This window comes from Jaculus jaculus, chromosome 10, assembly GCF_020740685.1.
Source record: "Jaculus jaculus isolate mJacJac1 chromosome 10, mJacJac1.mat.Y.cur, whole genome shotgun sequence".
Taxonomy (NCBI): Eukaryota; Metazoa; Chordata; class Mammalia; order Rodentia; family Dipodidae; genus Jaculus; species Jaculus jaculus.
The window spans coordinates 93,433,997-93,449,096 of NC_059111.1; the positions used below are offsets into that span (position 1 = coordinate 93,433,997).

Genomic DNA, 15,100 nt, shown 5'->3' on the forward strand with positions numbered 1-15,100 from the left:
CACCAAAATCCTCCTGTGACTATCCAGCCCACTAAGTATTTATTTCCCATCAAAATAATAAACCTGAGTGTTTATGATTCTTTTTCTGCCTTTTGTTTCACTTTGGTCTTAGCATTTCATGCCTCCTATGCCAGAGCCCTTGCTTTAGGTCTCAGCATTTCTTTTTTAAAGTATTTTAGGGCTGGAGAGAGGGCTTAGTGGTTAAGGTGCTTGGCTGTGAAACCGAAGGACTCATGTTCGATTCTCTTGATCTCACATAAGCCAAACACACAAGGTGATGCAAGCGTGCAAGGTCACGCATGTGTGCAAGGTAAGATAACGTGTGCATCTAGAGTTTGATTGCAGTGGCTCGAGGCCCTGGCATGCCAATTCTCTCTCTCTTTCATAAAATATATATAAATTTTAGTAAGTTGGACATGGTGGCACACACCTTAAACCTTGGGAGGCAGAGGTAGGAGGATCGCCATGAGTTTGAGGCCACCCTGAGACTACATAGTGAATTCCAGGTCAGCCTGGACTAGAGCGAGATCCTACCTTGAAAAAAAGATTTTTTTTTTAAAAGGGTATTTATTTGAGAGAGATAGGCAGATAGAGAGACAGTGAGAGAATATGAGTGTGCCACGGCCTCCAGCCACTGCAAACAAACTCCAGATGCATGCGCCACCTTGTGCATCTGGCTTACTTGGGTCCCGGGGAATTGAACCTAGGTCCTTAGGGACCACTAAGCCATCTTTCCAGCCCAGGTCTCAGCATTTTTGTTGGTAGAGACAGCACTTAACTCCATCCAGTACCTTCTTTTCTCTTATCCCTGCCTTCTTTTCACAAGGAGGCTAACCCATTTTGCGCCTGCTCCCTGCCCATCCTGTTGACCAACTGGCGCTTTCCACTTGGGTGCTTTTGCATCTCGGGCTTGTCTCTAGCAGTATCTCTCTTGCCACCCCCTTCCCACCACCGACCCGGGGCGACTTCCTCTCTAACCCCTAGACTTCACATCGGCTCCCAGCAGCAGCTTGTTAACATAAAATGTTCCACATGACATTTGTGTTGAGCCCAAATGCCTCCATTTCCTGCACGCTCTTAAATATCTTTTGAGTTTCTTTGTTCTCCAAGGCAGCCTTGGTGCCTCCTCACAGGAACCCCTAGTTAGTACCTGCTACATAGTGGGTACTAATAATGACTCTCGGATCAAGTGGCAGGTTTTTATTTTCTTTTTATAACCCGTGTCTTTATTCCTCATCTTGCCAGCGTCTTGTTTTGCTTTCATAAAAAAGTTTTTATTTACATGTTTATTTATTTATTTTTATCTCAGTGAAGGGCTTCCTGCCTGGTCTTTCCGCTTCTGCTGGGAGAACTGGATCATCAGACCAGTAACCCAGCGAACTGCAAACCTTGCTCACCGGCTGAGCCCTCTCTGCTCCTGAGCGAGCGCACAGGCTGTTTCCCCTGCTGTTTCATGCGGCATCTGCCGTCATAAAATTATGTCCACTTGGCAGGGGCTACTTGTAACTCACGCACAGGCAAACTGGCACCAGAGCCTGCTCAATTAGTCTTGGAACTCTTTTAGAATTAATTAATAATTAATTCCAAGTTCCATGTGATCTCTTTCCCCTTGATTTTCTTTTTCCCTTTACATATATATTTCTTTTTTTCTTCCAAAATGCACATTGGTCTTTCTTTAATGACAACCTTGTGTTTTTTTCTACTTTCACATGACCTTGCAGCCACCTCCTTCTATTCTGACAGCTTTGACCTTTGGCCTTCCGAGCTTTCCCCAGTGTCCTTTTCTTTGAGCACATTTGGAATTTTATCTTAATTTCTGTCACTGCTCAGGTAATCCACAAGGGTCATGTCTATACTATCCCTGCATATGACTTTGCTTTTTTCCCCCAATTAACCTTCATGATCAGTTCCTCTGAATCACCCTTCTGGCTCTACAGGCAGCCAGGAATTTCTCCTGTTCTTGTCACCTCTTCAATTTCTCTGCCCCGTCCTTAAGCAAGCACAGACATGCCAGTCACATAGGCACATACGCTGTGACTCCTCACCCAGAGGATCTAGACTCCTAGGAATGTGTGAGTGGGAATGGGACTCATGAGCAATTTTCAATATTTCCAAAAGTCTAATGAAAACTGGACTGGTGCTATTTTATGTTTCCATGTATATTCAAGATGCGTGTCCCATATTAAAAATAGGATACATATTATTATTGCTTAATAAATGTGGTTTGTTTAGCAGGCAGAATCTTGCAAAATGTGATGCCCTGAGGGGGAAATCACAAAAGGGGGTATAGATGGTGAAAGTTGAGGATGATAAGCATATAATCATGTTTTCATAGGTTCTAGCTGCTTGCCTGGCACCCCATATTTTACATGGGCTTAAAGAAAAAAATATGGCTTATTTAATCAAAAGCATTTTCTGGGCCTAAGCTTAGCTAACATTCTCCCTTATTTCTCCTATCCTCATGCTCCATGATCTGTGTTGGGTGGACTGTGCCTTAGGACCCCAGAGCATGCTCTGGGAGTTTGGGGTGTACCCTTGAATTTTGGGGCATGCCCTGGGGTTCTAGCGTGTGCCACTTTGAAGAAAGAGCCAGCTATTTGGTGAATCTGATATTCTCGGGAACCTTTGCATTCTAAAAATAGCATGCAACTGGTGCTTAATAGTGCCAATAGCCTGGGATTGTAAAATCCTTCCTCTCTTAATTTTAAACAGCAGTCATTGTTTTTTTATTTGGATGGGAAGAGTGTAAGAGCCAGGAGAGAGCTCAGGTCAATGTTTAGCTTGTCATTTACAAGCGGTGAGACCCTACGCACGGAGATCAGCTTCCCAACTTACACCGCCCCAAAGCACACGCGGCTATGACGCTGTCTCGTCACGTGGCCCAGCATTGGATGACAATGATTACCACACTGCCTTTGCCATGGACATCTCACCCCTCCTTGTACGGTCCCCGTGGGCCCTTTCCCTGTGTCTGAATTGCCTAGGCCTTAGCTGTGAGACGTTTTTCCTCTTTCATCCCTTCATCGCGCCCTTTCCTCTTTGAACTTGGCGTCCGCCCTGAGACCATCCATTGTTTCAGCCCTCTTGAGACTCTGTGGTCTTCTGAACGTTCTGGGCTTATTAGAATCTTTGCTAACTCCCATTGCAGCTGTGTGTTACCCCTTGATTGGCTCCGCATGTGTCTAGGTGGGACAGGGTGCAAATCCCTGAGCAGGGCTTCCAACCTTCTGACACTGCCACAGGACCTTATCACCTCCTCATGTGTTGGGCCACATCCATAGCTCTCCTGGAATGGAGACTTCATGTTGGAAACACTGCTCTGGGCAGTCTGGGAGCTCTAGGTATTAGCTACTACTCTGCCCCCCGCTCTCCAGACAACCTTGAGAGGTTGTCTCCATGGGCCTCTTTTCACTCATCTGTAAAATGAGCACTTCAATGGGTTAGTTCAAGACTTCCTTTCAGTTAGCATTCCAGCTCCTTTTTCAGTGCCCAGACAAAAATCTGAGTGAAGTCAGTCTCTTGTCTCTGTTTCTCAGGAGCAGCCGTGCCCATGACATCAGACATTGTCAAGACTACACACACCCTAAAGACAATGGTCTCCGACGTGACAGCTCCATCTTCTGGAAGGCCAACGACCCAACTTTCTCTACCCTTTCCTGTAGGCTCTTTCTAGCTACTGATCCTGTCATTTTTTATGACTCTTTTGTGAAGTTGGTCCGGGTTTCTCCAACTCTCTATAGCAAGGATTCTAACAGTGAGGAATCAGCAGGGAGATACTGAAAGTCCAAGTGGGATGGTTAACATTATTGGAAGGTTTGATGCCGCCTCTCTCCCCTTTCTAGGACCTCTCCTGGCAAGGGCAAGTTCAAGGCCATGCTCACAAGTCCCGCTTTCAGGCCACCCATTCTCCAGTGAGGCCCTGCCCTGCCACACTGGTTCTGCTTTTCCTAGATCATTACTTTCCTCACTGTCTCTCCCAGGGACAATGCTGAAGGGTACCAGAAGAATCTCTGACTCTTTATAATCACTTAAAAAATATTTTTATTTATTTAACAGAGGGAAAGAGAGTGAAGAGCACACCAGGGCTCCAGCCACCGCAAACAAACTCCAGACACATGTGCCACCTTGTGCACCTGTCTAAAATGGGTCGTGGGGGCTGGAGAGATGGCTTGGTGGTTAAGCGCTTGCCTGTGAAGCCTAAGGACCCCGGTTAGAGGCTCAATTCCTCAGGACCCAAGTCAGTCAGATGCACAAGGGGGCGCATGCGTCTGGAGTTCGTTTGCAATAGCTGGAAGCCCTTGCGCACCCATTCTCTCTCTCACTCGCTGCCTGCCTCCCTCTCTCTTTCTCTCTGTCACTCTCAAATAAGTAAATTGAAATAAACAAAAAAATTTAAAATGGGTTGTGGGGAATCGAACCTTAGTCCTTTGGCTTTGCAGGTGAATGCCTTAACCACTAAGCCATCTCTCTAGCCCTATAATCACTTTGAAAGCTAGGTTTGGTCCAGTCATTTATCCTGGTACACAAACACATATGTCCATATGTCCCTGGTTACCTTTTACATCTTGCGAATATGTTGCAGAGGTAGCCAGATGGCTTCAGAGCCACCGTTCACCTATGACTCTTCCCTCCCTAAGAACCTGGATTCTCTACCCATACCTCACACCAAACAAAGCCACCTTGCCATCCCCCACCACCAGCCGCTCTCCTGACCCCAGAACACAAACCACTCCAGATGCAGAGACACACGATTAATTAAAAGTACCCCACGCTGATTAAACAGTCTTAAGCTACAGTGCCAGGCATGCTAATTAACAGAGTGAGGGAATTCAGACCACAGGAAGAGGTAAAGAAAGAAAGTCACGATGGGGGGGGGGGTGACTCCTGTTTGGAGAACAAATAAGATGGTGATGTCACCTAAGCTATCATAATGATAGATTGTCTCAGAGACCACAAAAGATTGAGGTCTGTCCCCAGCCTGCTAGGCTCTAGGGGATGTATTGATTGATGTGGCTGCAATATAGCCTTTACTGCTTCCAGAGAGGGAGCCTCGGGCCCCTTCAAGACCTCCGTGTAGGTGGAGAATGTGGCTTTTTGGAGGAGGAGAGAGGATGGGGGTCTGCACGAGGTTGTCATGGTATTCACTGTCTTTGCTTTGTGCAAACTTACCAGGCGGTACGGAGTTCCTCAACACATAGACATAGGGGCTGAGGAATAAACTCATGCTTGCCTTGGGACCCTGAGCACCTGAGTTTGATCCTATGGTTAAAAAAATAAACAAAATAAAGCCAGGCGTGGCGGCATGTTTTTGATTTCAGCATTCAAGTCAATCCATAGGGCTTGCCAGCCGGTCATTCTAGTCTACTGGGTGAGTTCCAGGGTAGCAAGAGGCCATGTCTTAAAAGGGCTGGAGAGTTGGCTTAGCAGTTAAGGCACCTGCCTGCGAAGCCTAAGGACCCAGGTTCGATTCCCCAGGACCCATGTAAGCCAAATGCACAAGGTGGTGCATGTGTCTGGAGTTCGTTTGCAGTGGCTGAAGACCCTGGTGTGCCCATTCTCTCTCTCTCTTTCTCTCTCTATCTGCCTCTTCTTTTCTCTCTCTTTCTCCCCTTCTCAAATAAATGAATAAATAAAAACATCTTTCAAAAAGGGGGCCAGAGCCTGAAGACTAATGCCTGAGGTTGTCTTCTGGCCTCCATACACCCACGAACACACATGCACGCACACACTTGCACCAGCACACACATGTGCATTCACACACACACACAAACAAATCCCAAAAGCTGCTGATTTTACTTCCAGGTAAGTAGCCAAATGAACTGAAGGCAGAGTCTCAAAGACACCTTTGCATATTCATAGTCACACAGCAGAACTATTCACAAGAACTAAAAGGTGGTAGATACCCAGTGACCATCAACAGAAGGAAGAAAACCCAAATGCTAGCAAACATAGTGACATGGTATTCACCTTATGAAAAAAAAAGCAGGAGTGGCAGCTTAATGCCTTGAATCCCAGTACCCATTATATTAAGGCAGGAGATTTGATAGTTCAAGGCCATCCTGGGCTATATAGAGAGTCCCTGCCTCAATAAACCAAAAACAAAGGTAGGGAGGGAAGAAGGGAGAGAAGAAATGAAAAATGTCTTTGGCGAAGCCTCAAGGACAACATGCTAAGTGAAACAGGCCAGACACAAAAAGGTAGATGTGTAATTACACATATGATTTTGCATACAGAACATCCTTACAGTATCCAGAGTACTTTCAGAGAAAGTCCAATGGGTGGCTCCAGTTGCGTCAGGGAGGGGAGAGTGAGGAATGAGTTCACTGTTGAATGGGCATATACAGTGTCAGTCTCGAAAGATGAGAAGGTTCTGGAAATGGATGCTGGTGATGGCTGTACCATACGTGTACATCTTTAATACTACCCTCACCCTGGGTAATTAGAGGCAGTTAAAATGGCAAGTGAATCTTACATTGAATCTATTTTATGACAATTGCAAAATGTTGTAGAAATAATCTTCCACACAGGACTTGGCAAAATGTTGACATGAGACTGCATGCGCTCCGCTCAGCTCCCAGGGGTCAAGGGTGAGCGGCTTTCCCCTTGGTAGAGTCATGCATTCATGCTTCGGAGCTGTTTGAAAGTTCTTCAGTACAGAGATAGGTATCACTCCGATTTTCAATTTAATCTCACATGCATGAGATTGGAGATGACTGTCTCCTATCATGCCTCATTGTGTAACCTGCTCTAGACATCGATTTCCTGATTTGAAAAGATGATGCATGCCATAGCCTGTTCTATCGAGAACTTTCCTCGTTTCTGCACCTCCCAAAGAGCACAAGGGCGGGGCAAGGGGGTGCATATAATCCATGTGATGGTAAATGGGTTCTGAGTTTAGACAATTACCCTTCTATTGCCTATCCTGTGCTGTGGTGGTGCTTGACTCTCAGTGGTGACTGGGAGGCGCCTGTGAACCCTTCTCCATTTTAACCTTTCTCCTTGGATGTCATGCCTGGTTTTTGTTATCCATTAACAACCAAAGTTAACTGCATTAAATAATGCAGTCTATTTTGGCTTGATTTTAAACCATTTTTTAATTGTTTATTTATTAGTGAGAGAGGAAGAAAGAGAGAGAGAATGGGCATGTCAGGGCCTCTAGCCACTGCAAACGAACTCCGGACACATGTGCCACCATGCACATTTGGTTTACGTGGGTTCTGAGGAATTGATCCTGGGTCCTTGGGCTTCTCAGGCAAGTGCCTTAACCACTAAGCCATTTCTCCAGCCTGCTTTTAAACCATGTTAAACATAACATTTACTTTTATATCTGGAGTCATTGTCATCACTATCATGATTGCCACTGACATCGTTCTCTTTCATTTTGTTTTATTTTTGCATGTGTTGGTGAGGCATCTGGTATGCATGCTCATATGTGTGCAGTGGAGGCCAGAGCTTGATATTGGATGTCTTCATCAATCAATGTCCATATTACGTTTTTATTTAGTTGTGTGTGTGCATGTGTACATTTGTACATCTATGTACAAATGTGTGTAGGTCAAAGATGGACATTCAGTATCCTCCTCTTCTTTTGATATATATATACATATATATGTGTATATATATGTATATACACATCTCCTCATTCTTCTGCCTTATTTCTCTGAGACTGAGTCTCTCACCAAACCTGTAGATTGCTATTGCTGGTTTTTGTTGTTGTTGTTGTTGTTAGACTGGCTGACCATGAACCCCAGGGATTCTCCTGCCTCTGTCCCTCTCAATGCTAGGGTTACTGGCATACATGGTCATACTCAGCTGTTCATTTAGGTGCCAGGGCTTGAACTTAGGTCCCCATGCTTATGCAACAAGCACTCATCCACTGGGCCATCTTCCTGGCTCTTTATACGTTGTTTTTTTTAATATTATTTTAATTATTATTATTTTATTTTAGTTCGAGGTAGGGTGTCGCTGTAGCCCAGGCTGACCTGGAATTCACTATGTAGTCTCAGGGTGGCCTCAAACTCACAGTGATCCTCCTACCACAGCTTCCCTAGTGCTGGGATTACAGACATACGCCACCATGCCTGGCTCCACCATATTCTTTGAGACAGGATCTCTTGTCGAACCTAAAGCTCACCTGGTCAGCTGGACTAGCTAGTCAGTGAGCCCCAGGTGTTCTCTGTCTTCCCAGAGCTAGGTACACGCCACCTCATCTGGCATTTTATGTGGGCACAGGGAATCTGAACTTAGGTCCTTATGCTTACACGACCAACATTTTAGCCACTGAGTCATCTCCCAGGGTCCAATGCCATCTTCCTTACCTGTCTTGCCCCATGACCAAAGGTCACCAATTTACCAAACCGTGGTCTAGAATAGGAAGGTGAAGAGTGACTGAAAACAGAGAAAGGGGGTTCACACGGGGTTTCAGCACCTGACCTTGAACTCCTAAGTTTCTGTACCTGGTGAGCTGACCTAGAAGGCTTGGGAGCTGGGCAGTTCTTAGGTGCTGGAGGAGTTGGTGCAGATCTGTGAACCCTCCTACCCCTGATGGCCAGCCCCTGCATGGTTTCCTTGATACTTTACAAGATACTTTCCTCTGGAAGTTGGGACCCCATCCTCCCCGTTGCTGCTCCCATTTCTTGTATTTATTTATTTATGAGAGAGAGACAGATACACACACACACACACACACACACACACACACACACACACACACATATATATATATGAAGAGAGATAGATATTGAGAGAGAGAGAAAGAATTGGCACTCCAGGGCTTCTAGCCATTGCAAATGAACTCTAGGTGCCTGTGCTACCTTGTGCATCTGACTTATGTGGGTACAGGGGAATTGAACCTGGGTCCTCAAGCTTTGCAGGCAAGCACCTTAACTGCTAAGCCATCTATCTAGCCCACTCCACTCCCATTTCTGAGGGTGCCTGCTGCTCTGCTGATTACACTCAGAAATGCTCCATGCACCCCGCACACGGTCTCGGTGTGCATCTCTCATTTGTTCAAGCATTTGACATCTTGGTCGAAATGTGAGTTATGACTCCATCTCTGCTCTTATAATTGGATGCTAATGCCACAGTGGCTACACGGAGCTGATGGCTGGAGTTAATTTAAATGTCCAAAAGGCTTCTTAAGTACCCAATTTCCTTCAAAATTGTCAAAAAAAAAAAAGTGAGGAAAAAGGAGGCAAGAAGGCCCATTAAGAAATTCCAAGAAGCTGCTAGGGAGCCGTCAAGCTTCACAGACGTGGCACTCAGTACCATCCTTCACACAGTCTCCTGTCCCCAAGAGAAGGAAGTGGAAAAAGTTGTTTCCCCTGTAGCAATGTATTAACAGTAATGCGTATCAGTTGGCATGGTCACAGGGAATACCTCGTAGCCTCTCCCTGTCCCTTCTTTCTTTTGGTGGCCTCTGATTGCCTATCCATGCTTTGTTTCTGATAATGTGAAGCCAGGTGTGGTAGTTTGAATGGATGCCTCCCCCTAACTCCCCTCCCCCCCCACACACACATTCAGGAGTTTATTAAAACTTTTAGCTTAGACCTCCAACGATGTGGCTGGAGGAGATGGGACAGTGGGGTGGATCCTAGGGTCCAGCCCTTCAGGTGTGTTTGGGGAATTCCAGTTTAAAGATATGCAAAGTGCCTGAGCTTTGTCTGGGGTTCCTGGAGTGTGCTTGCCTCAAAGCTGGTGGTAGTTGCTTTTCTCTCTGAGTGGGCCTGGAAGAAGACCAAGTTCTTCTGCCATTATGGAACTTCACCTGGATCTGTAAGCTTCCATCAATCCCTTCCTCCATAACTGTGCCTGGTCTGGAAGTTCATCCCAGCAACATGAAGCTGTCTGCTAAACCAGGCAAGGAATGCGGAGAGCGCCTCCAAAGCCTCTCATGGCCAGCGATGGCCCCTCCAGGTGCGTGGAGTCATTCTACCTGTATCTCCTTTTTCTCAGAAGTATTAGCTCTTTCTGAACTGGGCTGGCTGGTAAGAGAATCAGAAGGCCGGGAAGCTGATTCTGTGGGGACTGTGGTGTTTGGACTACGAATGTACTTCTCCATCCTTGGCTATGGGTGTGGCCTCAGGGCTTCATTTGGACAGTGATTGGGCAGTGATCACAAGGTCAAAAGTGCTTGAGATGTGCTCATGGCCATCACTTCACCCTCCTGTGTGTTATGTGTGTGTGTATTTGTTTCAAATGGAGACACACACACACAGATGAGAGAGGGATGGAGAGACAGCTGGCTCCAACAAGACTTTGTGAATCTTCTCATGCCCTCCTAATTTTGTATCTATGGATGGACAGATCTTAGGAGGGGTTAGCCCAAAGCAAAATACTAGGAAAACCTCGAGAAAGAACACAGTGGGGCTGGAGAGATGTCTTAGCAGTCAAGGTGCTTGCCTGAGAAGCCTAAGGAACTCGTGTTCTACCCTCCAGATCCCACATTAGCCAGACACACAAAGGGGAGGCAAGTGCTAGGTCGCACATGCCCACTAGGTGGCACAAACGTCTGGAGTCGATTTCAGTGGCTAAGACCTTGGCATGTCAATTCTCTCTCTCTCTCAGTCTCTCTAAAATAGAAATAAATAAGTATTAAATAAAAAAGAGTACAGTGGCTCTCCCAAACTGGATGCTCCTAGTATTAGGAATTTGTTTTGAGCTTTGCAAGCCCTCTTGCCTGTGTTTGGACCACGGGCTACTACAATGGAAGCCTCACTTAAGAGGACACTAACATACCCTCACCTGTCTGTAGGTAAGGGTTCTGAGGTTAAGGTTGTCAGTACATAGCATAGCAAAGACATCCCAGAGCGTGAGGATTTGGGGGGTTTGCTGAAGGCCAAAGCTCCAGCCTCCTGGTGCTCTGATGACCTTGGACAAAGCCTCCCCCCCATTATTAAGCTTCCGAGGATTCATTACCAAGAGGGGGGCCTCAGTCATGCTCTGCCTAGGAGAACTGGTCACAAAACGCTACTAATACAAATGGTCTGGGACTCATTCTGCAAATGAAAAGTAGCAGATGTTGTGGAGGGCTGCAATTTGCTGCTATTAATAAGTATAAATGCCTAATAGGAAGCCAGTTTGCTCCGGGAACTTGGACAGCCAAGGAGCGAGCGCGGGCGCGCCGGAATCAGCAACATATGCTGCTCCTTATTAGCAAGAGGCGAGAGCCGGAAAGCTGGGCGAGGCGCACTCCGTGCGGTCTGCAGAGCCTGGAGAAACCACCCTGTCCTCCCGCCTCCCAGTGTGGACTGAGCTGCAGTGCCCCACCGTCACTCTTAGCCAGACCCCTCAGCAAGAAAAGAGCTGAATGCTTCCCCATGCTGCACAGATGGAAAAGCTATCACCCAGACAGCCCAGGCAGCTTGCCCAAGGTCAAACAGCAGGGCGGTGGTAAAGGTGGAGACGGAAATGATTCTGGAGCCTGAAGTCCACCATAGGTCCTGTTAGATGCTGCCCACTCACATCCCAGGGGACTGGGGACCTCCAGCTTCACCCGTGAACCCAAGACTTGGGTTGAAAATGTGCTGGCCATCAACCCAGGAGAGCTTGGTTGAGCTTAGGGGTGGCTAGACTATCCTCATGATAGTGGGAACCCTAAAGAAGCCAGTAATTGGTGTCAGCTCTCCTCCTCCGCGGAGACTCCCTGACTCACGCAAGGGAAATGGAAGGTGAACTTGCTTTGTTTTCAGTAACATGAAGCAGAGATGTGAGGAATGACAGGCTTAGCTTGTGTCTTGCATCTGCCATGTCCCGTGTGTGTGTGCCATGGGCATCTTACTTCACCCCGCCGGGCCTCCCTTCCCTCCTCGACTCAGGCTGGAAGACTGAAGGTGACTTGTGATGGTGCAGATGAGCGTGCTAGTTAATGCCAAGAAGTTTTCATCCATTATCCTGGCGCTTGACTCAGACAGAAGTCATCTCCTCCCCCAAGCCTGTACTCAGCTTATGCACAGTGACAAGTGATAGGCTTGCTAGTGAATGCCTCCTGCAGGCACATGTGAATGCAAGAATGGATACAGGGCTGGAGAGATGGCTCAGTGGTGCAGGCACTTGTCTGCAAAGCCTGAGGACCCAGGTTCAATTCCCCAGTATCCACGTAAAGCCAGATGCACAAAGTGCATCTGGAGTTTGTTTGAAGTGGCTGGAGGCCCTGGCACACTCATTCTGTCTGTATCTCTTCTCTCTCTCTCTCTCTATCTCTCTCTCTGTCTGTCTCTCTCTCTCTGCTTGCAAATAAATAAATGAAAATATTTAGATGTTTAAAAAATGAGGGCTGGAGAGATGGCTTAATGATGAAGGTGCTGCCTACAAAGCCAAAGGACCCAGGTTTGACTCCCCTGGAATAATGTAAGTCAGAAGCACAAGGCGGTGCATACATCTGGAGTTTATTTGCAGTGGCAGGAGACCCTGGCATGCCCTTTCTCCCCCCCCCCCACCTCTCTCATGCTTCCCTTTTTTCTCTCTCTCAAATAAATAAATATTTTATAAAATTAAAAAAACATACAGGCGTGCCAGGCGTGGTGGGGTACGCCTTTAATCCCAGCACTCGGGAGGCAGAGGTAGGAGGATTGCTATAAGTTCGAGGCCACCCGGAGACTACAGAGTTAATTCCAGGTCAGTCGGGACCAGAGTGAGACCCTACCTCAACCCCCCCACAAATATATATATATATATATATATATATATATATATATATATACAGGCGAGAATGCATGGCCAAATGTATGCATGAAGGTGTGAGTGAGTGAAGTTAGTTCTCAACCAACTCCCAGTTTGATAACCTTGGCTCTTCCACACACCTGTCATTTATATACTCTTCTTTTTTTGGTTTTTCGAAGTAGGGTCTCACTCTATCCCAGACTGACCTGGAATTCACTATGTCGTCTCAGGGTGGTCTTGAACTCACGATGATCCTCCTACCTGTGCCTCCCGAGTGATGGGATTAAATGTGTGCGCCACCATGCCCGGCTTTCATTTCTGTATTCTTGTCTCAAGTTCACCTCATGGGAAAAAGGTCGAAGGCGTCACCCACTAGGATGTCTTGCTCACATCGCACAGTAGGCACAGGAGACTTGACTTGCAGGGTTGTGGCGTTGCAAGCTGGGTGTTTCGCAGGGTCAGCCCATGAAATGCGTCTGACAGAGAAGACTGGCAACTCTGCCCCCACTGCCCACACAGCAGCTCTGCCAGGGTGCAGGCAAAATGGGAACCTAGGATGAGGCAGTCAGTACTCAGGCACTTTCAAGGGTAGTGTGATGAGAGGGGTTCCTGCTTTCCCAGGGCTGCAGAGGTTGCCCAAGTTCACACACACATCTTCCATTGTCATTCTTTTTTAAAAAATTTTTTTTTGTTTATTTTTACTTATTTATGTGAGAACGGCACACATAGAGGGAGAAATGCAGATAGAGAGAGAGAGAGAGAGAGAGAGAGAGAGAACAAGCACGCCAGAGCCTCCAGCTGCTGCAAATGAACTCCAAATGCATGCGCCCCCTTGTGCATCCGGCTAACGTGGGTCCTGGGGAATTGAGCCTCAAACCAGGGTCCTTAGGCTTCACAGGCAAGCGCTTAACCGCTGAGCCATCTCTCCAGCCCCCACTGCCATTCTTTTGCCACCCAAGCACTACATACGACTTGTGACCCAGATGCTCATACTTTACGTGGCCTTCTGATCAGGGCTGAAGGAAGAGGTAGGTAAACCCCAAAGACCCACACCCACGTTGAGGGCCCCAGACTCCCTCTCCAGCCCCAGTGCAACAGGTGGAAAGGAGCCTTTGTCCCAGGGGATCAAAGTGGAGCCTCCGCTCCAGCCATCTTTCCACAGTAGTGCTGACAAAGAAAAGAGCCCCATCTGAGCTGAGGCAGGGGAGCTGCTGGCAGAGTTTTCTAAGCTCAGCCTGCTCAACGGGGTCCTTTGTTCCTGTAGCCAAGAGGGGGAGGGAGGGAAGGGACTGGCAAGGGACACCTAACACCGGGCCCACCAGGCAGCTGAGCCAAGCTAGTACGGAGGCGTATGCTGAGCCCTCCGGCCGGCTGGTTCTAGCTTTATGAAGAGCGTCAGGGCAGGTGGGGCAGACACTCCTGCACTCAGTGCCATCCCTTTCCCTAGGTCTTCCTCCTTCAAGGGCACTGTTGGCCACTGTCCCAGATTGGGTCTGGCTATTGCACCTACAGTGTATGCTCATGGTGCATCCATGCTGAGTGAGTGAGTGTGCAGGCTCAGGGGGTGTGCCCTCGGCAGCGTTTTCACACACCTTTGTGTTGGGGCCCCAAAGGGTATGTGTGCAAAGAAACATGCCTTCCTTCGCAGACATCCCCGTGTGGGTACGGCGCTTCTTTGGACAGGACATAAATATCTTGCAGAAAGAGTTTGACCCTGGGAATGCCACAGTACCAGAATACATGGAAAATGCCTTTCCTATTCGATGGAAGTAGGACTTCTATCAGGAAGCCAGGCTGTCAAGCGACAGAGACCCCGTCCCCTCACCCCCCCACCGGAAAAGCCCAAGTCCTTTCCCTCTCCTCTCGTTCTCACCTGAACTTCCAGCATCCACTCAAGCTCTGCCTGAGGGATCAGGGCCCAGACAGCTTTTGGGAAAGGTTGGGGAGGGGCCTCTGCTCTCCAGGTCACCTATGGCCTGCAACAGGTCGAATGGGTGGCCTTCATGAAAATGGGATGACTCGAGGACATTCACCAGTAGCTGCTCGTATGAACGCACAACAGCTCAACGATGGCATTCTGAGGAGACTGGGCTCAGGAACGTGGGGCCAACCTTCCTGAGGAGTGACTTTGCAGCAATGGCTAACACCTAAACCAACCAGCAAGGACCCCTCTGGAGATCTTCCCTGCAGAAATACCAGTTGGCCGGGCACAGCACATGGCTCTGGTTATTCGCCGTGTCTTTGTATGTGCTAATGAATATTTGGAAATGACCTCGATATCCTAAGTATCCATCTACCGGGGACTGGTTGTGGGGTAGCATCCGTACCCTAATACCGCCCCTACTTACACGGACAGATGTCCATGCTCCGTCTTTGAGTTTTAAAAAAAACACATGACTCAGAAAACACATATTAAGACAATTTTATTTTTATCTATCAA

At 47.6% G+C, this 15,100-nt stretch overlaps 1 protein-coding gene across 1 annotated transcript in view; it reads right to left on the reverse strand.

The window, feature by feature from the left end:
• The window catches only part of Plxna4 (plexin A4), a 533,417-nt gene that overhangs the window by 131,342 nt on the left and 386,975 nt on the right, over nt 1-15,100 (reverse strand). The gene's annotated exons all lie outside the window — the stretch shown is intronic.